This window comes from Schistocerca nitens, chromosome 6, assembly GCF_023898315.1.
Source record: "Schistocerca nitens isolate TAMUIC-IGC-003100 chromosome 6, iqSchNite1.1, whole genome shotgun sequence".
Taxonomy (NCBI): domain Eukaryota; kingdom Metazoa; phylum Arthropoda; class Insecta; order Orthoptera; family Acrididae; genus Schistocerca; species Schistocerca nitens.
The window spans coordinates 180,623,441-180,644,124 of NC_064619.1; positions in this window are offsets into that span (position 1 = coordinate 180,623,441).

The following is a 20,684-nucleotide window of genomic DNA, read 5'->3' on the forward strand; positions in this document are numbered from 1 at the left end:
TTATGTAAAGGCTGACTTCCATTATTAACATGGGTTTTCATATCTTTACACTGCTCTTAAGGTCAAGATGGCTGATTAAACGTACCTAAACCGATCATTTTAATAGATGAGATATTCTGCGATCTTGACTGTTTTCACTATAAGAACAGATCGCTGTTACGTCCTTACTGTGTTGGTTAAAATTGTGGTGTCACAGCCCGACACCACACTTGCTAGGTGGTAGCTTAAATCGGCCGCGGTCCATTAGTACATGTCGGACCCGCGTGTCGCCACTGTGTGATCGTAGACCTAGCGCCACCACACGGCAGGTCTCGAGAGACGTACGAGAACTCGTCCCAGTTGTGCGACGACGTTGCTAGCGACTATACGGACGAAGCCTTTGCTCTCATTTGCCGAGAGACAGAATAGCCTTCAGCTAAGTTCAAGTCTACGACCTAGCAAGGCGCCATTAGCCTTATATAGCTTGTATCTAAAGAGTCTCACTTGTATCGCCACAATCTCCAGATGTCTCATCAAGAACGATGTATACAAAGGATGGATTAAAAGATAAGTACCAAAGGAGCTACGTACTTTTCTTTATAGCATTCATTAAGTCTCCTGTTTCAGACCTCACTCCATCCTTCGTGAGTTAGCGCTTGCATCTTGGCCGCCTCTTTCAATTAGTGTACGTAGTGTTGGCAAGTCTGCCGACACAACAAAAATTATGTCCATTGTTGGTTGTATGCTGAAACTGTGTTAGCTGAATTTCTCGTTAAGAATCTGAAAACTTTCTGACTTCTGAATTCCAGTTACAGGTTCAGATTTAGTATCGGCTTAGCAAACTTCTAAACAAGAACTTGTTTATGCAAATTATTTCTTAGTCATGTGATTTTTAATTATTCTGACATGCATCTCTTTGTAAATTAGGCTGGAGAAAGGAATGATTCACAAGGATACTCAGAATGACTAACTGTTGCGTAATTTAAATTTGCAATATTACAGAAACGAACGCATCTGTTGACTCTACATAAAGTTTCACAGATTGAAAACTGTTACTAATATTCTTTGAAAACATGTTCATTTAGGCCCAACAGCTAATTCTTTCTCATCAACGGATAAGTTGACTCTGGTCAGGCTGCAATGGAAATGCTGAGCTGAAGTAAATCACCGCACAGCAGTTTGCCTGCTTATTGTTCCTACCAATTATTTTGATATTTTATCAAATTATTTTCTGATTTTCTTTTCAAAATTATTAATTATTGTTGAAGCAAAAGTGCAATGCGTGAAAATGAAAATGTTTTTTGAAGAGTGGGGCTATGTTTTTGTAATATTTATAACTGACAAAGGACGTCCTTTGAAACTAATTCCTTTTAACAACACAAAAGCAAATTGCAACTAATATGAATAATCAGCATTCTCTCTTTAAGTATTGTCATAATGTCTGCTTCTACAGAATATTTCTATTACTTTCTTGAGTTCCTAATAAAATATCATTTAACTAATTCAAATGGGGGAGTGCTAATTAGAATACTGCACACTTGATTAATAGTTTTCCCTAATGAGATTTTCACTCTGCAGCGGAGTGTGCGCTGATATGAAACTTCCTGGCAGATTAAAACTGTGTGCCGGACCGAGACTCGAAAACGGGCTGTGGCTAAGCCATGTCTCCGCAGTACCCATTCTTTCAGGAGTTCTAGTTCTGCAAGGCTAGCAGGAGAGCTTCTGTAAAGTTTGGAAGGTAGGAGACGAGGTACTGGCAGAAGTAAAGCTGTGAGGACGGGGCGTGAGTCGTGCTTGGGTAGCTCAGTTGGTAGAGCACTTGGCCGCGAAAGGCAAAGGTCCCAAGTGGGAGTCTCGTTCCGGCACACAGTTTTAATCTGCCAGGAAGTTTCAATAGCTTTCCCTGATTACCAGCACATATGTATTATTGGACATAATGAAATCGTTTTACACCAATGATTACTGAAATCGCGCATGCAGTTAACGAACTCAAAATAAGTTGCTTTTGTCTGAGTGCTGTTTCTTTGTACAATCATCTTAAAAATCATATTTCATCCTGAGGTTATACATCATGGAACATCTCAAATAAAAATCGCTGTGCGGCACCTTTGCTACCAAGCTGCTCATTGCGCCATGATCCAATACCGCCTCTCCTCGACTCCACAACTGCTACTGCGCATGGCTGTGACTCGACTCGACTGTTAGTTACTAACTTACCCTCGATTCTCTCAATAATGCAACGTCTGGAAACAAGAGACTGTGTGTAGCTCATGTTTTCATTTCCGAATAAACAGGTAAATTTCGTTATATTTGCGTTCAAAGACGGATCAAATAATAATATATCAAAGTAACAGTGATTTACTATCGTTTCATTTAATGTATAAACCTTGCAGAAGTACCATTCGTATCTTGCGGAGTAGAGGTGTAACATGAGTTTTTTTCGTTCTGTTCCTGGTTTTCTGTTCAAGAAATAATCTGATCTGTTCTACTTCTAGCCTGGTGCCAATTCGAGTTGGTTCGAAATTTCTGAAATGATAAAGGATGAAGATCTTTTCAAATAGAAGGGGGAAGCCAAATGAAAAATTTAAAAGTGTGATTAAAAATTGAGATTTCTCGTCATTGTTCTGCAAGTTGTCAGTGTGGTTACCAGTGAGGTAAGGAATGCCCTGAAGGCGGTAGAGTAATACAGACAAGGGAAATGCTGCCACAATACCATTCAAAATGGCTGTCCCGCTTTCGACGTGCACCAAGGATGAACAGTTTTCTTTCATAGTTTTCCGAGCAGTGGAGGAACGAAACCTATTGAAAGCCATCGACGAATGACGATCTAGTACAAATAAGTTGATGCATGTCTATCACTGCAGCAAATCTATAAGTGCAGTGGAAGGTTCGGAAATGATAGACGCTCAGCATCCAGGTCAGGCAAACTGCATTGTGGCACCAGAGTCTACTGCAACAGTTGAAGCCATTGTAATGGAAAATCACCGTGTGATGGTTGATAAAATAGCTGCAAATCTGAACATTAGTCATTGGTCGATCCATAACATCATTCATGAAGTCTTAAGTTTTCCAAAGAGTCTACGAGATGGGTGCCACCGCAGCTCTCTGCAGAACTGAAACATCGACGCTTTCACGATTGTGGAAAACATTTGTGGAGCTCTGAAGCAATAGATGATGGCTTCCTTGTGAGAATCTTTACAGGGGAGAAACATAGGTACAGTACCGCCAAACTGAAACATAGAGAGCAAGCAAGAAATGACGCCATTCCTCATCAGGAGAGCCCATGAAGTTTCGGAGGCGCCTATCTGAAGCGAAGATTTTGCTGACTGTCTTTTGGGATAAACGAGCCGTTGCCTTCGAACACTGCACGACTAAGGAAAACACCGTCACCATGAAATTCAGCTTTGGCCTGCAATAAGATCAAAACGGTGAGGACTTCTGACTGCCGGTGTCATTCTGCAGCATGACAATGCTCCATGTAATACCGATGAAGAGTTGTAGCAGGTGATGCACGAAAGTCTCCGCATACGATCAAAAGAATTGTTTTTAAAAGGAATACGTGCACTACCTTCAGGCTGGAGTAAGTTTTAAAAATGCTACACTTGTGCCCCACTAACGTTCAATATAAGAAATTAAGGTTTTCATTAGATTAACCCTCTTACTTCCCGCGCTGACTATTATGTTATTTCACAAGTTCATTGCAAGTACAATCACGGGAAAAAATCGTAACTCCAAGAAGGACGACTTAAACAAAAGTTGATAGGCACGTTACTACATCTGAAAGATGATGTCCGTTCAGATTTCGTGTCAGCAGGGTAAGAGATGCCCTAGTAGCGCCAGTATGAGGATGCAAATCAGGTTTTACCTTAAATACAAGCAGTAGCGGTCGTGAGCCTTAGTTAACTTTGAGATTGGACGTGGTGAGTTGATGTTAGTCAAGAACGCCTTTAAGGCGACAAAGACGCCATTATCGAAATCACACTGAATATGAACGAGGTTTGTGGAATAGGGCTACGAAAAGCTGCACGTTCCTTCTGCGATATTCCAGAAAGAGTTGGCAGGAATGTAGGCAGTGCACATGATTGCTGGTTCAGGACGGCAACGTGGCACTACCGAGAGGCAAGACCATAGTGTTTGGGTGTGGCTCCGGCCCATCGCACTGTATTTACAGCAGCATTTGGAGCAGCAGTTGGCACCACAGTGGCACAGAAGAAATGTTACAAATCGGTTACATTAAGAAGACCAAAAATTTAGTCTGCAATTCCAGGTCCGTATATCAATCCGTCCCCTAACTTGAATTGTTCGTGGAGAGCAATTCCCTCGTTCTTGATGGCGAGAAAAGCAGATACCGTAATATAAATAATTTTGTGAACTTTCGTAACGGAAAGACGTTTTCTAACTGAGCCTGGCGTCTTCGGCTGAGAGCTCCCCACGGCAGCCGTGACACTGCTCCGAACAATGGGCTGTAGAAACTTCTGTAACACACGGACTAAAAACATTCTAGACACACACACCTTCCCAAAAATGCAATAATAAATCTAATTTGCTACAATTTTGAATGAGAATCTGGCCTTAACACTTCAGGTTGAGACAGGAGAGAAGACTGATGCACCGTGCCTTGCTGAAACGGGAAAAATGTCTGTACTTGACGCTAAGTACGAAGAGAGGGCGGAAGGCATATTCTCCAGCCGATGCTGCCGCCAGTTATTTTATTCACTATCCGAGTGCTTTGGTATGATGGACTATCATCCCATGCGCGGCCGTCGTTCAGACGCGAAGTTATTCGCTTCCTAGATCTTCTGCGTCCAGATCGTTGTTCTCAAAGCACATTTTCGGCAGCCTTATGGTGTTCGCTTCTATCATTTCGTGACCTTACTACTTTTGCAGTCACTGGTTGTGTCCGCGAGTCATTAGCGTAACAGTGTTTTATCCTCTCCACCCACCTGTGCCCGGGTTATACTTTAGCTTCATAACCCCTTGTCCTCTTGTCAATGGTGCTTTGTAAATACCAGTAGTAACCATTTGTTTCCATTCACAGCTAAAAGCTCTGACCTTCCATTAATATGTAAGTGTGAGTTAAGGTATCCAATTGTTTCATGATTAATTTAGCCACCGTTATTAATATTCATTTAAGGAAGAGATTTTACGTTGCTTGACAGTATTCTTATTTCAGATTAACAGCGCGAGTCCCTCACTCTGTTGCCCATGAGAGTTTGGTAATGTTCATTCCAGAGGTGTGCTCCAATCACAACCGACACCCCACAGGATGAACGACAGATTGCTACAGTGGCTGTTCAGAACTGGACAGAAATATGGAAACAGCAAAAACACAACACATTACCACCCGTAATACGGTGTAGGAGACCCATTGGCATTAGAAACAGTTTCCTGTCGTCTCGTAATGAATAAACAAAGGTCCTATATGGTTTTCAAGGGAATCGTACAGGTCGGAAACTGAAGAATGAGCAGGGTATTTCCCACTGTCTCTACTCCAATGCGTCACAGAAAGTAACTACAAGGTATTTCACAAAGTTACACCGATCCTCCACAGTATGCCTTATGAATCGCAGCTGACACAATGTACAAAATACTCACGAGGTGATTATTTGTCACAAAACCCATTAACAATGTATTGAATAAAATCTAAGTTACTGATAACACTAACGTAAGAAACGCATATGGACAGAATCCACGCGAATCTCTGTACATGATTCTGCGCTGCTAGAAAGGAAACTGGTTCTTGTCATCCTATATGGCAACTGTGGCGTTCTTCTGGGAAAGCCAATTGTTCTCTCTTCGCCCCCCCCCCCCCCCACCTCCCCAATGATAATTCTCCCTTTTCATGTTGCAGACATATTAAAATTTCACAGTGCTTCCTGTTCAGTTCTCTTAAGTGAGTAGACAAAATAAATTCACTATCTCTTATTTATAATGTGGAGTTATTCTGATTTCATTAAGTGATTACCTATTTGGACTTTTTAAGTGAGCTTTTCGGAAAAACACGTTCTAGAAAGAAAAGCTGTGAGGTGTATTATTTTAAGTATGACGTTATCAGTGACCTATGTGGTGATGGTGGGAAGGTATTGGATTGGTAAATGTAGCACCCTGCTGCTGTCCGCCATTGATAGTGTGTTGTAAACTCATGTGTTGTAGTCATTTGGTTGTGATTTAATGAATGACCAGCAAGTTACTACGCTTCTCTAAGCATTACTTATCTTACTGGTAAGCTGTATAAACCTTTTGCTGCTAATAAACATTTCGGGGTATAAGGTTGTGGTTCACAAAACTATTATGTTCCTAACGTTTCGTCCAGAGCTGCGCTGGACATCCTCAGAGGTGTTGCTCCTTCGTTGAGCCTTGACGACAGTCGGCAGTACCCAACGAAGGAGCAACACCTCCGAAGATGTCCAGGGGCGTTCTGGACGAAACGTTAGGAAGAGAAGAGTTTATACTCAGAAAGGTTTACAAGCAGCTATTTCATCCGGTCGCGAAGGCCTTCATTCTATGATGTATGAAACCGTCCCATTCAAGGATTTTCGGGACTTCTAGAGTGGGTTGTACTGAGTGAGCCGCTTACCTCACATCCACAGCGTACCTTCCAAAGGAAGTGTGATTAAGTCTGATGTAACGTGACCGATCACCTGAAAATCTGGGACGGTAATCTGATGACTGCATTGTATGACTTACGTTGAAATATCTGAAGCTTTAAAACATCTAGGTGATTGAGTCGCCCTGCTAAACCCGCAGGATAGGACAGGTACTGTTAACTGTGGAAAGGGGCCAAAATAAACGGCTGTCAGTTACACTCGAACATACAACTTTATTATTTGATCAAGCATTACAAGAGCCCCAAATGTTTTTTAAAACACACAGCTTTAATCTTTGGAACTTAATTACTGGCTGAAAGCCACTTTAATTTAAAAGCGGCTGAAGGCCAATAACTTAAACGCAAGCATAATCACAAATTTAAAAGGCAAGCCTTATCTTACAACAGTTCTTTATTTAGGCTGAAGGCCCAAAGAATCTGAGATTTTCAGAGCAAAAAATTTGAATTCAAAATCGGCTGAAAGCCCAACACTTAAAACTCCATAACATTAATTTTTTTTTTAAATACCAAAGGCTTTATGTGAAAAAAATCGGCTACAAGCCATACAAGTACAAACAACAGGAACAGATAAAAAAAAGGCAGTACGCCCAAGTGTGCTCAGATGTTCGAGGGTCCGCCTGGAATTCAAACACTAAAGCTCGCTTAGGTGAGACAGGCGGTCAGGCCAACCATTCACGATCTGACGACAACCCAACCGACAGGCAGTCAACGGACCCACCGACAAGATCACTTCCACTTCACCCAAGCTGCGCACAACAGGTAGTTCAACGGAACAATGGAGAAGATATTGGCGCCCACAACCCATCATACATGGAGTTGTCAAACTACACACCATGCTGGACAGCAACAGCACGATGAGGAAACTACACTGCCTGAAATTTACCTCAACAGCCAGGGCAGGTAACAGGAACGTTAACGGCCACAAGGCAGAAGATTCTGCTGGTGCACCTCAATCCAAATAACCAAATGCAGTGAAACTCAACCAGAGGGTGGCTAGAATTTTCCAACTTGAAAACCACGTTGTTCCTCATAGGAATATCCCAACAGCCGACAACGAACTCCAAACGACACAATGTGAACAGTCTTGGCTTGCTGGTAGGTTAAATCAAAACTCAACTTTCGTGTCCAGGGTCGGTGAGCGACGGACCTCATAGCATTGGCAACAGACCCACACACTCTGACATTGCGTAGAGACCGCCAGCGGCCCCGACCAAAGTACGTCCCACGGAGAATTCCTCGCTGCTCCATGCCAACCGACCGACTGGTCGCACACCGCCCAGCTGGAAACTATAAGCGCCAGATCAAAGATAATCCAAGGTGCGAATATCGATAGACACCGCTGCTGCCACCTGCAGAAGGAGAGGATAACAGCATAATCGCGATAACCACGGGAGACTAAACACAGAATCGCAACGAAGGTTTAATCCAGTGCATAGCATGGGCCAGTCAGGGCTCAGTGATCTACTTCTGTTGAAGAGGGAAACAATTTAATTCTGTGGGTCTCTTCAGATTGTTGTGAGAGCTGAGATTGGGGTGATGTATTTGTACCACTCGAGCTGTGAAAAGTTTTCCAGCTAGTGATAGTGGACAATGAAATAGCCATTGTCGAATACATATTGACAGCACACTGCACTTGTGATAGGCTCTTCAGTATGGCGGACAGCAGACAGCTTTAGCTGTTGAGCTTTATGATATAATAGCTCACTTAACAACTGCAAAAAAGGACTTCTTCAGTGAGCTGAACGTAACTGCAGTATTTAAACACAAGTTCAATTAAGTTACTTGCTCTGTTCACGTATGAGCACTGGGCAGGAAATGATGGGATAGGAATCTTCTGTACCTAAACTGAAAAGCAAGCAGCACTAGTGGTGGGGATCGTTGCCTTTCCTGAAAATGCGCTGCAGCTGCAGAATAGGTTGATTAAAAATCAATTTTTCCTCTACCAGTGCAGAACTGTATGCAGAGATTCTGCCCGTATGCGTCTCTTGCGTTTGTATTATTAGTATTTACATATGTATTCCAAGTAGTGGTAATGCATTTTGGAAAATAATCACCACGTGAGCATGTCGACGCACTGCTTCGCCAGTGGTTCATAACTGACGCTACGGAGGGTCGGTGTAGCTTTGTGAGACATCTTGTAGTTCTGACGTCGTATGGTGGAGAGAGTGGGGAATCACATGCTCCCTCTTCAGAACACAGATCGTTGAAGGAGGCAGTTGAGTAACAACAATCCGGCCAACTAGCTTCCTTCTACCCTCCAATCATTCCTCCTACCACCGTCACAAACCCAGACCACAATTTCTCCCTCTTAATATGGCTCTGCTGCACTTGGAGTGGTACACACATTTCATATTTGTTCTTAACTCACTTCATTTAATAATAAACATTAATTTAACACCATTGAAACACTTCCTGAGGAGATTTTTCTTCTGTCGTTGCAACTACAAAAATGCGTGATATTTTTTCATCAGACGCGTTTCGCTTTGTTGAGGTAAAGCATCATTAGTTGTCTGTAATTAAGTTATTTACTTTTTGATTTGCTTTGAGATCGAAAAACAGTTCGTTAAGAATATATTAATTTGTACTTACGATGATTTTCGCTTGATTTCTCCCCTACATCAGGAAATGCTGTCTGCTGGCACATCGTTATTTTTCTGCAATAGACACTGCAACTCAAAATTACACCAAAATTATCAGTGTCCAATGCAGGAAAACAACGATGAGCTTGCAGATGGCATTTCCCGATGTAAGTGAGAAATCAAGAGAAAAAGTACAAATCAACGTATTCTTAACGAACTCATTTTTCGATCTCAAAGCAAATCAAAATATAAATAACTTAACTACAGACCACTGATGATGCTTTACCTCAATAAAATGTAACGCGTCTGGTGAAAAACATCACGCATTTTTGTAATTGCAGAGACAGAACAAAAATACCCTCAAGAATTGTATCACGACTATGGACAATACGGCCACAGAAAGGAAGAATTCATTCATTATTTTTAATAATTTGCTATTTTTCTATCCCCTACACCGTGGGAATTACTATAATTGGAATTACTAACGATGGCAGTCGAGTTTAGGCTTGTTTTGTGCACCTACATCGCGCATTTCCGGACAGCCAATCAGCGTTCAGTAGTGTTCTGAGCGCTCTACTGTGAATGCCGTAGTCAATGCCAGCGTTAAATGTGATCGTAGTGACTTGTTTAGATAATTTCTATTCCATTTGTTGCGAGTTGCCATCGCTGATGCCGATAGCCTGCGATAAATTTTGCATAAAGAAGCAAGAGACATAATTTGCAGGATCATATGCTCTCTTCAAGCGCAAAGGATGCGCAACAGTCACTTGGAATCGGCAACGATGCAATCCCCGTCCGTGCCTCGACATGCGCGGCACGCCATCTCTCGTGGATCAGAATACCACTTGGGGCTTTCCACTCTTTGGCGGGTTCGTGCTTTGCTACCAAGGGGCCCCAGCCTTTGCAGCATTCTTTCCCTTCCGTGATGCATGTCTATCCTCTTGCTATTCTGTTTCCCCTCCCTTGGGGAATATGTCTGGGGTGTTATTGGGAATGTCCTGCATCCTGTCGCTGACGTCAGAACAGCTCACATTTGTTTTTCGCTTCCTTTTCCTTTCTTTGTTTCCCTTCCCCTCCCCTTCCTCCACTTCAGCGTTTGAGGATTCTCTTTTTCTTCTTCCTCCCTTTGCACTCCTGAAGGCCGGCCCTGGCGTCTGACACGTAACAGATGCCTGGGTAATGCGTAATTCCTATCTCCGGGTCGACAGGTAGGGTTCACAAGTATCCCCTGGTACAGGCCAGGCCCAGGGAGATTGCCTGAGCTGTAACCTTCCCATATTGTTGATTGGTCCGTCTGCCAGGTGTTCAGAGGTGTGGCCTGAGGTGTGAACAATTACCTAAGGTGGGTGCGCCCCCTTGTGAAGGGGCCCCCAGTTGGAAGCAGCGCGCCATCGGAGACGCTAGCGATATCCTCGCGAAGAGTCAATCATCTTCCCACTAAACGTCTACAAAACGTAAACAAGAGGCTAATGATTCAGTGACCCTTCCTACTGCACTATGCTTCCTTGTGGTTTCACGTACTGAAGACCGTCACTCCTTTGTCGTGGTGAATCCACTTATTATCCAGAAAGGTGTTGACACAATTGCTGGCCATGTGAAATCCTGCTCTCATTTATGGAATGGCACTTTGCTTTTGGAGACCACTTCTGATTCTCAAGCACGGCAACTGCTTGCTGCCTCGCTTCTCCACAGTTACCCTGTTCATGTCGAGGCCCATATAACTTTGAATTCTTCCCATGGTGTACTTTACACCAGGTTGCTCGACGGTCTAACTGAGGCCGAGATCCAATCTTACTCCTCTGATCAAGGTGTCATTACCGCCCATCGTGTAGTGAAAAAGGTAGAATCCTCCTTAGTGCCCACCCGAATTCTCTTTCTCACCTTTGATAGAGTGGTGCTTCCGTCCAAGATTAAAGCAGGCTATCAGATAATCACAGTCCAGCCGTACATTCCAATCCCGATGCTCTGCTACCAGTGTTGTCGTTTCAACCACACTAGAACGTCCTGTTGATACACAGACAAATGTGTCACCTGTGGTAGGGATGTGCACGAGGGCGATTGTGCACCTCCTTCTCTCTGCTGTATCAACTGCGATGGCTGCCATGCCGCCTCCTCTCGGAATTGTCCCGTGAATCTTGATATGCAGGCTGTTCAAGAGATCTGGGTAAAGGAAAAAGTGCCTCACCCAGTAGCTCGAAAGTTACTGGCTAGTCGCAAACCCTGCATTCTCCTGTCTGGTACCTATAGTTCTGTTCTTGTTATCCCACGCTCCATGAATGACATGGCCACGCAGATATGCGACCTCCAATTGAGGTTGTGAAGGTGCCCGGTGTCAAGGTAGCATCGCCATCCTTCTGTCCAGCTGTGCAATAAGCCATCAAACTCTCGCCTCAAGGGGGAGAAGCCAACAGGTACGCAACCGGTAGACTAGAAAGGTCAGAAGGAGTGTTCCCGTGAAGACTTCCCCCATCCCTCCAGCCAAACCACACTCGAGTCTTCCTCTAACTGGAAAAGCTCGAAGAAGTGCACCAAAGGCAAACGGTCTTCTCCTTCAACAAATCTAAGATCCTCTTCGATGGTGTCGCAACGTGATACCTTAGCCCAGCAGGCTTCTGTGTCGCTTGTGCACACCAACAACTGTTTTCAGCGCCATACTCCACAGAACGACAGCACAAGCAAGCTGATGCTTCTGTGGACCCCATGAATCAGGATCCTCCTGCTTCTGTGTCCTGTAATGGTGACTCTTCCCCAGCTGTGACTCAGCAGCCACTGAGGTGACACTCCTCTTCCTCATGATGAATCTCCTCCAATGGAACGTTCGCGGCCTTTGGTCCCACAAAGAGGATTTATAGCTCATTTTAGCACCGTAGCGTCCTCTTTTGCTCTGCCTTCAGGAAATGAAATTGGGCCGTCACAACCACTTTGAGCTCTTACATTTCTTACCGATTCGTTTTGACTTTCCCCTAGAGGTCGGCGTTCCATCTCAAAGGGACGTCATGCTGCTCATATGGGACGCCATTCATAGTCAACCTAAATCCATCTCTTCAAGCTGTTGCAGTTCGCCTTTTGCTTCCAGACCTGACTTTGTCCCTCTGTACCATTTATTTCCCTTCGTCATTCGCTATCACCAGGAATGCTCGCACACCCACCATCGTCGCAACAGCGCTGATATCTCTTCGACGTCCCCCCCCCCCCTTCCCCTTCAGCAGCGGAGTTAACCTCACAAGGTTGTGAATCTAATTGTGTGAACTATCAGTTGAAAAGTGATCCCGTTTTCTGTTTCTTCCTTCACCTTATTGGGCAGCTACCTCTCCCAATTTTGCCACTCGCTGACTAAAGTGTCTCATCCCCTTTGGGGTTCTCCCAGGACCTGTCAGAGAGATGACCCCTGGCTGACCTTCTTCAACAACTTAAGCTCTTCTGCCTTAATACTGGAGCACCAACTTTCCTTTCTGATTCCTCTCACACCTATTCCCAGTGCGACCTATCCTTGTGCACTGCCCAGCTTGCCCCTCACCTTCAGTGGTCCGTTCTTTCTGACACCTACTCGAGTGACAATTTCCCGTGTACTATCCGAATGCTGAGTCCTACCCCATCCACGTAAACGCCCAATGTCAGCTTCCTAAGGCTGACTGGCAGCTTTAGTCCTCCCTGGCGACCTTCGAAGAGAAAGACTTCCCCATTTTTGATGACCAGGTGGAATATCTCACACACGGTTATCCTTAGTGCTGCAGAACTTTCCATTCCCCGCACTTCCTCTTCACCACGTCGTGTCCCAATCCCTTGGTGGACTGAGACATGCCGCAACACACTTCACGCATGGCGAGGTAGCTCGATTTCATTCAGTTCTTTTAAAAGTTCCACCCGTGGGCGAACTTCCGACGAATCTCTGGGACCAAGATCCATTCTCGAATTTCCGGCCTGACAGTAGCAGACGATGTCGTCGTGCACCCTACTGCTATCTCCAACACCTTGGACGGCCATTTTGCTGAAGTTTCGAGCTCATTCCACTATCACCAGCCTTCCTCCATCGGAAACAACTGGAGGAGGCTCGGGCGATACCATTCTCTTCTCTGAATCGTGAGTGCTACAATGCCACTTTTACTGTATGGGAGCTAGATCATGCTCTCAGTTCATCCCGTTCCTCCGCCCCAGGACCAGACGCTGTCCACATTCAGATGTTGCAGCAGTTTCTGCTTAACACATACGACCGCATATAAGGCACATTTCTACATCTACATATACATCTACATTTATACTCGGCAAGCCACCCAACGGTGTGTGGCGGAGGGCACTTTACGTTCCACTGTCATTACCTCCCTTTCCTGATCCAGTCGCGTATGGTTCGCGGGAAGAACGACTGCCGGAAAGCCTCCGTGCGAGCTCGAATCTCTCTAATTTTACATTCGTGATCTCCTCGGGAGGTATAAGTAGGGAGAAGCAATATATTCAATACTTCGTCCAGAAACGCAACCTCTCGAAACCTGGACAGCAAGCTACACCGTGATGCAGAGCGCCTCTCTTGCAGAGTATGCCACTTGAGTTTGCTAAACATCTCCGTAACGATATCACGCTTACCAAATAACCCTGTGACGAAACGCGCCGCTCTTCTTTGGATCTTCTCTATCTCCTCTGTCAACCTGACCTGATACGGATCCCACACTGATGCGCAATACTCAAGTATAGGTCGTACGAGTGGTTTGTAAGCCACCTCCTTTGTTAATGGACTACATTTTCTAAGGACTCTCCCAATGAATCTCAACCTGGCACCCGCCTTACCAACAATTAATTTTATATGATCATTCCACTCCATTCATTCCATACGCATACTCCCAGATGTTTTACAGAAGTAACTGCTACCAGTGTTTGTCCCGATATCATATAATCATACAATAAAGGATTCTTCTTTCTATGTATTCGCAATACGTTACATTTCTCTATGTTAAGGGTCAGTTGCCACTCCCTGCACCAAGTGCCCATCCGCTGCAGATCTTCCTGCATTTCGCTGCAATTTTATAATGCTGCAACTTCTCTGTATACTACAGCATCATCCGCGAAAAGCCGCATGGAACTTCCGACACTATGCACTAGGTCATTTATATACAGGGTGAGTCACCTAACGTTACCGCTGGATATATTTCGTAAACCACAGACCGAACGTGAGGAGAGGGGCTAGTGTAATTGGTTAATACAAACCATACAAAAATGCACGGAAGTATGTTTTTTAACACAAACCTACGTTTTTTTAAATGGAACCCCGTTAGTTTTGCTAGCACATCTGAACATATAAACAAATAAGTAATCCGTGCCGTTTGTTGCATTGTAAAATGTTAATTACATCCGGAGATAATGTAACCTAAAGTTGACGCTTGAGTACCACTCCTCCGCTGTTCGATCTTGTGTATCCGAGAGCACCGAATTACGTAGGGATCCAAAGGGAACGGTGATGGACCTTAGGTACAGAAGACTGGAACAGCACATTACGTCCACATGCTAACACCTTTTTATTGGTCTTTTTCACTGACGCACATGTACATTACCATGAGGGGTGAGGTAAACGTACACACGTGGTTTCCGTTTTCAATTACGAATTGGAGTAGAGTGTGTCCCACTGGAAACGCGTCGACGTATGTGGTATCGGCATGATGGTGCATCTGCACATTCCGCAATTAACACTAGGCTGACCCTTGACAGGATGTTCGAAGGGCGTTTCATAGGACGTGGAGGACGCATAAATTAGCCATCCCGTTCTCCTGATCTTACACCTCTGGACGTCTTTCTGTGGGCTACGTTAAAGGAGAATGTGTACCGTGATGTGCCTACAACCACAGAGGATATGAAACAACGTATTGTGGCAGCCTGCGGCGACTTTATACCAGATGTACTGCGGCGTGTACGACATTCATTACGCCAGAGATTGCAATTGTGTGCAGCAAATCTATTGGCCTGACATGTCGGGACACACTCTATTCCACACCGTAATTGAAAACGGAAACCACGTATGTACGTGTACCTCACCCCTCGTGGTAATGTACATGTGCGTCAGTGAAAAAGACCAATAAAAAGGTGTTAGCATGTGGACGTAATGTGCTGTTCCAGTCTCTTCTGTACCTAAGGTCCATCACCGTTCCCTTTGGATCCCTACGTAATTCGGTGCTCTCCGATACACAAGATCGAACAGCGGAGGAGTGGTATTCAAGCGTCAACTTTAGGTTACAATATCTCCGGATGTAATTAACATTTTACAATGCAACAAACGGCACTGATTACGTATTTGTTTATATGTTCAGATGTGCTAACAAAACTAACGGGTTCCATTTTAAAAAACGTAGGTTTGTGTTAAAAAACATACTTCCGTGCATTTTTGTATGGTTTGTATTAACCAATTACACTAGCCCCTCTCCTCACGTTCGGTCTGTGGAATCGATTCGTCAGTATTTGATGTGGTTTACGAAATATATCCAGCAGTAATGTTAGGTGACTCACCCTGTATAGTGTGAAAAGTAATGGTCCCATAACACTCCCCTGTGGCACGCCAGAGGTTACTTTAACGTCTGTAGAAGTCTCTCCATTGAGAACAACATGCTGTGTTCTGTTTGCTAAAAACTCTTCAATCCAGCCACACAGCTGGTCTGATATTCCGTATGCTCTTACTTTGTTTAACAGGCGACAGTTCGGAACTTTATCGAACGCCTTCCGCAAGTCAAGGACAATGGCATCTACCTGGGAGCCTGTATGTAATATTTTCTGGGTCTCATGAACAAATAAAGTGAGTTGGATCTCACACGATCGCTGTTTCCGGAATCCATGTTGATTCTGGGTTTCCAGAAATGACATGATACGCGAGCAAAAAACATGTTCTAAAATTGTACAAAAGATCGATGTCAGAGATATAGGTCTATAGTTTTGCGCATCTGCTCGACGACCCTTCTTGAAGGCTGGGACTACCTGTGCTCTTTTCCAATTATTTGGAACCTTCCGTTCCTCTAGAGACTTGCTGTACACGGCTGTTAGAAGGGGGGCAATTTCTTTCGCGTACTCTGTGTGGAATCGAATTGGTATCCCTTCAGGTCCAGTGGACTTTCCTCTGTTGAGTGATTTCAGTTGCTTTTCTGTTCCTTGGACACTTATTTCGATGTCAACCAATTTTTCGTTTGTGCGAGGATTTAGAGAAGAAATTGCAGTGCGGTCTTACTCTGTGAAACAGTCTTGGAAAATGGTGTTTAGTATTTCAGCTTTACGCGTGTCATCGTCTGTTTCAATGGCGTCATCATCCCAGAGTGTCTGGATATGCCGTTTCGAGCCACTTACTGATTTAACGTAAGACCAGAACTTCCTAGGAGTTTCTGTCAAGTCGGACACTGGCGTGAATACACCGTCATACTCATACCTAAGCCCTGTAAGGACAAAAACTTTCCTTCTAGGTACCACCCCATCTCTCGTACCAGCTGCGTTTGCAACGTGATGGAATGTATGATTCATGGCTGGCCGGTATGGTGGCTTGAGTCTCGCAATGTACTGACGAATGCACACTGTGGATTACTGCGGTTGACCATCTCGTTACTTTGTCCACCCATGTCATGAACGGGTTTTTGTGGAAATTCGAGACTGTGGCCGTGTTTTTCGATTTGGAGAAGGCCTACGATACCTTCTGGAGAACAGGTATAATCCGTACTCTTTATACGTGGACTTGCGTGGGCGTTTGCCCTGCTTCCTGCAGGCTTTTTTGAAGGACAGAGTTTTCAAGGTGCGTGTGGGCTCTGCCTTGTCGGGCACCTTTATCCAGGAAACGGTGTGCCTCAGAGTTCCTTCCTGAGCGTCGTCCTCTTTGCTATCGCCATTAGCCCTATAATGGCCTGTCTCCCATTGAGCATATCCAGCTACCTTTTTGTTGATGATTTTGCCATCTATTGCAGTTCTACACCGACCTGTCTCACTGATCGGCGTCTTGAGCGATGTCTTGATCGTCTTTACTCCCGGAACATCGACAATGACTTTCGCTTTTCCACTGACAAAACCGTCTGTATGAATTTCTTGAGGCGCAAATGGCTCCTCCCACCATCTTTACATCTTGGACCTATTGCCCTTCCGTTCGTTGAAACAACGAGATTCCTGGGACTCATGCTTGATAGGAAACTCCCTTGGTCCTCCCATGTGTCTTATCTGGCAGCACGCTGTACGCGACTCTTCAATCTTCTTTCTACGTGTCCTTAATGGAACTTCCTGGGGTGCTGATCGAACCACCCTTCTCCGTTTGTACCGGTCCCTTGTCCGTTGAACTTCGCCTATGCGTACTTTGTTTATGCGTCTGCTCGTCCATCCATCTTACGCCGTCTCAACACTATCCACCATCCTGGCATCTGTTTGGCCACGTGTGCCTTTTACACCAGCCCAGTTGAGAGTCTGTATACTGAAGTTGCTGAACTACCACTGTCCTACCGACGTGACTTTCTTCTCAGCAGGTATGCAAGCCGTTCGTCTGCTATTCTTGGCAACCCATCATATGCCTCCTTCTTCGATAATTCATTTGATCGTCAGTATGGGGCACGTCCCTCTTCTTCTCTGTTACCTCCTGGAGTCCGCATTCGGCACTTGCTACGGCGACTTAACTTCACGCTACTTACACCTTTACCGCTGGGTGTTAACCCTTCATCACCTTGGTTTCGTGAAGCGCCCCATGGTAACCTTGGCCTTCATTCGTTTCCTAAGGACACTACTCAAGCCTCGGTCTATCGCCTTCAGGTTCACGACCTTCGCGTGGAACTTCGCGATAGTACCATTGTATACACTGATGGACTGACCATGGGGTCGGATGTGCCTTCGTCAATGGCACCCGTGTCTTTCGATATCAGCTTCCGGTACACTGCTCAGTATTTACAGCCGAGCTCTTGCCCTGTATCAGGCCACGGAGTACATCCGGTGACACAGCCTTTTCGATTGTGTCATTTGCTCGGACTCACTCATAGCCCTTCAAAGTCTATGTGCACTGTACACTGCCCATCCCCTAGTGCAGTGGGTCCTGGAAAACTGTCACTTGCTCACTAGTGGTGGAGCCAGTGTGATGATTCTGTGGGTTCCTAGCCAGGAAACGAGGCTGCTGACGCTTCTGCCAAGGCTGCAGTCCTCGTACCTCAGCCAGCGAGTACCTCAGATGATGCCAGTGTTGGCGTCTGTCAGCACTTGTTGTCCCTTTGGCGTCGCAAATTGTCCTCGCTTCATGGGACTAATCTCCGGCTTATTAAGCCTCTCCCCGTGTCTTGGACGACCTCCTCTCGGTCCTTCCTCCGGGTGGTGGTCATTTTAACTCGGCTGCGTATTGGGCACTGCCTTTATGGCCATCTTCATTTGATAAGTGGCGCTACCCCACCACTTTGCACATATTGCGTCTAAGTTTTAACTGTCCGCTACTTCCTGACGGAATGCCCATTTTTTAATCGTTTACCTTCCCGCTTGGTTTGCCGTCTGAGTTATGGGCCGTTTAAGTAGATGACGCGCGGTCTGTCGATCGCATTTTCCTTTTTATCCGCCAAAGCAATATGGCGGAGGCCATTTAATTTTTAGTATTGGACCTCCGCTTCTGTATGGTGACTTTTTTAGCTGTCTTCTATTACGTTCATTGCGGCTGAAGTGAGTATAATCACTTCTTAACTCTTATCTGTCTTCGTGTTCTGTAGTTTTGGCTTGATCGCGTACGACCCAAGTTGTTTTTTGCGCCCTAAAGCAAAACAAAACGAAACAAATAATAGAATAAAAAAAGAATAGGACCCTTTTGTAGGACGTTTAATATAATTTAACTCCGAAACTTTCTGGCAGATTAAAACTGTGTGCCGGACCGAGACCCGAACTCTGTCCTGGAAAACGTTTTCGCTAGACTTCACAGTTTTCGTGTTAGTCAATAAAAATACCCCAAAATCTGTCTTTAAACTACCCCTCCTACCCACCTACCCCTCGCTCACACCTCGCTGGAGGAGATTTTTGTGTGTTGTTCATGACACACTACCACTGTACAAAAAAGTTTCGATTAGACGCTTTTTTGCGCATATTCGACCTTTTGTGGTCTTCGTTGAGTAGACTAGCAGTGCTGCCTGCGGTAGGGGCTAGAGAGAGAGGGGGGGGGGGGAAGAGGGAAGCGAGGATTTTGAGCCCGAGTGCGGCTGAACGTGCTGTGGAGCCGATGTGGAATAATCTGCCGTGGAGCCGGCCGGCGCACGTGCGCCGCTAAATCCCGCACCTGCTAAACACCGCTAATCGGGGCAGCAGCGCCCGCTCCAACGCCTACACCAACACTGACCAAGCTGCCACTCTGCAAACTAACTTATCCAAGGGGACGATCCTGCAGAAAGACTGCTATCTGGGCTCAGTGCGTTTCCAACACAAAAAAAGGCTTCGTGACCAATAGCGTCGTAGCGTCCTTGTGATCTTGACATTGGTCGAGTGATGGAGACGCTCCTACGCCATCTCCTTCTTGCTGGTGCATAGGTAGTGTGCAAATAAAGTTGCTACTGAAGGAGCTTTCCTTAATATTGCTTAACTTCCCATGACTTGAAGCTTGTCGACTGTCGCAAAAACGAGCTCGCGTGGTGCTCTCACTGTTACACATAAGAATCAGGGAGGTCAGGAGCTTGGTTTTAGAGTGGTGTGTATGTTTTTTGAACAAGGAGAACTGAACTATAATTTGCAAAGAAATACGGTTTACTTACCAGGGAAAACCCCCCATCGCATCATCCCCACCCTCTTCCCCACCATCAGATTTATTAGTAAGATGACCCAGTGCATAGTCCGTCAAAAACTGAACACAGATCAAGCATGACAACATGAAGAATATGTACTGAACTGTGAAAAAAAGCAAAATAAAACAGAGAACACTCCAAACTTGATAAATACAACATCAAGAGAAGCTGTCGAGCCACAGCGTGGTGGGTAAGTGGTCATGGTGTTGGACTGCAAAGCAGACGAGCAGTGTTCAGTCGAAACCGCGCGCGGGCATCGTACCTACCGACGATGCGGCTCGCATGGACCGCGACCAACAACAGTTTGATTGGGACGCTGCTACAGATTGTCGCGCCGTCAGATCTTCGTCCACCGGTCGTCTTGGGACACATAGCACCGTCTCTTGCCCACATCCGCGATTTGCTGGCCGAACAGAGTTACATGACCGAGAATCTACCGGCCACAAGGACGCAGAGCACGAGAGATTACTATCTCATCTATCAGGCACGACAACCCCGTAACAACGTCGAACAACAACATCCAACCATCCGCTGAACCAGGCTGTGGCGAGCCGTCCACACCCCATACGCTCGTTCCCTGTTGTATGTGGTGGTGAACGGCAAATTAGCCACACGCCTGCGCCTCCATTCCATCCATCTCACCGACGACCCTTTGTGTCCGCACTGTGCCGTCGTCGATTCGGACGCGCACCGCCTGACACGTGCTGTGACAGGCAGATGCTGGGATCTTGTACAACGTGTGCTGGCGCTTCTGTTGCGACGACAGCCAGAGTCTGTCACACCGTACTA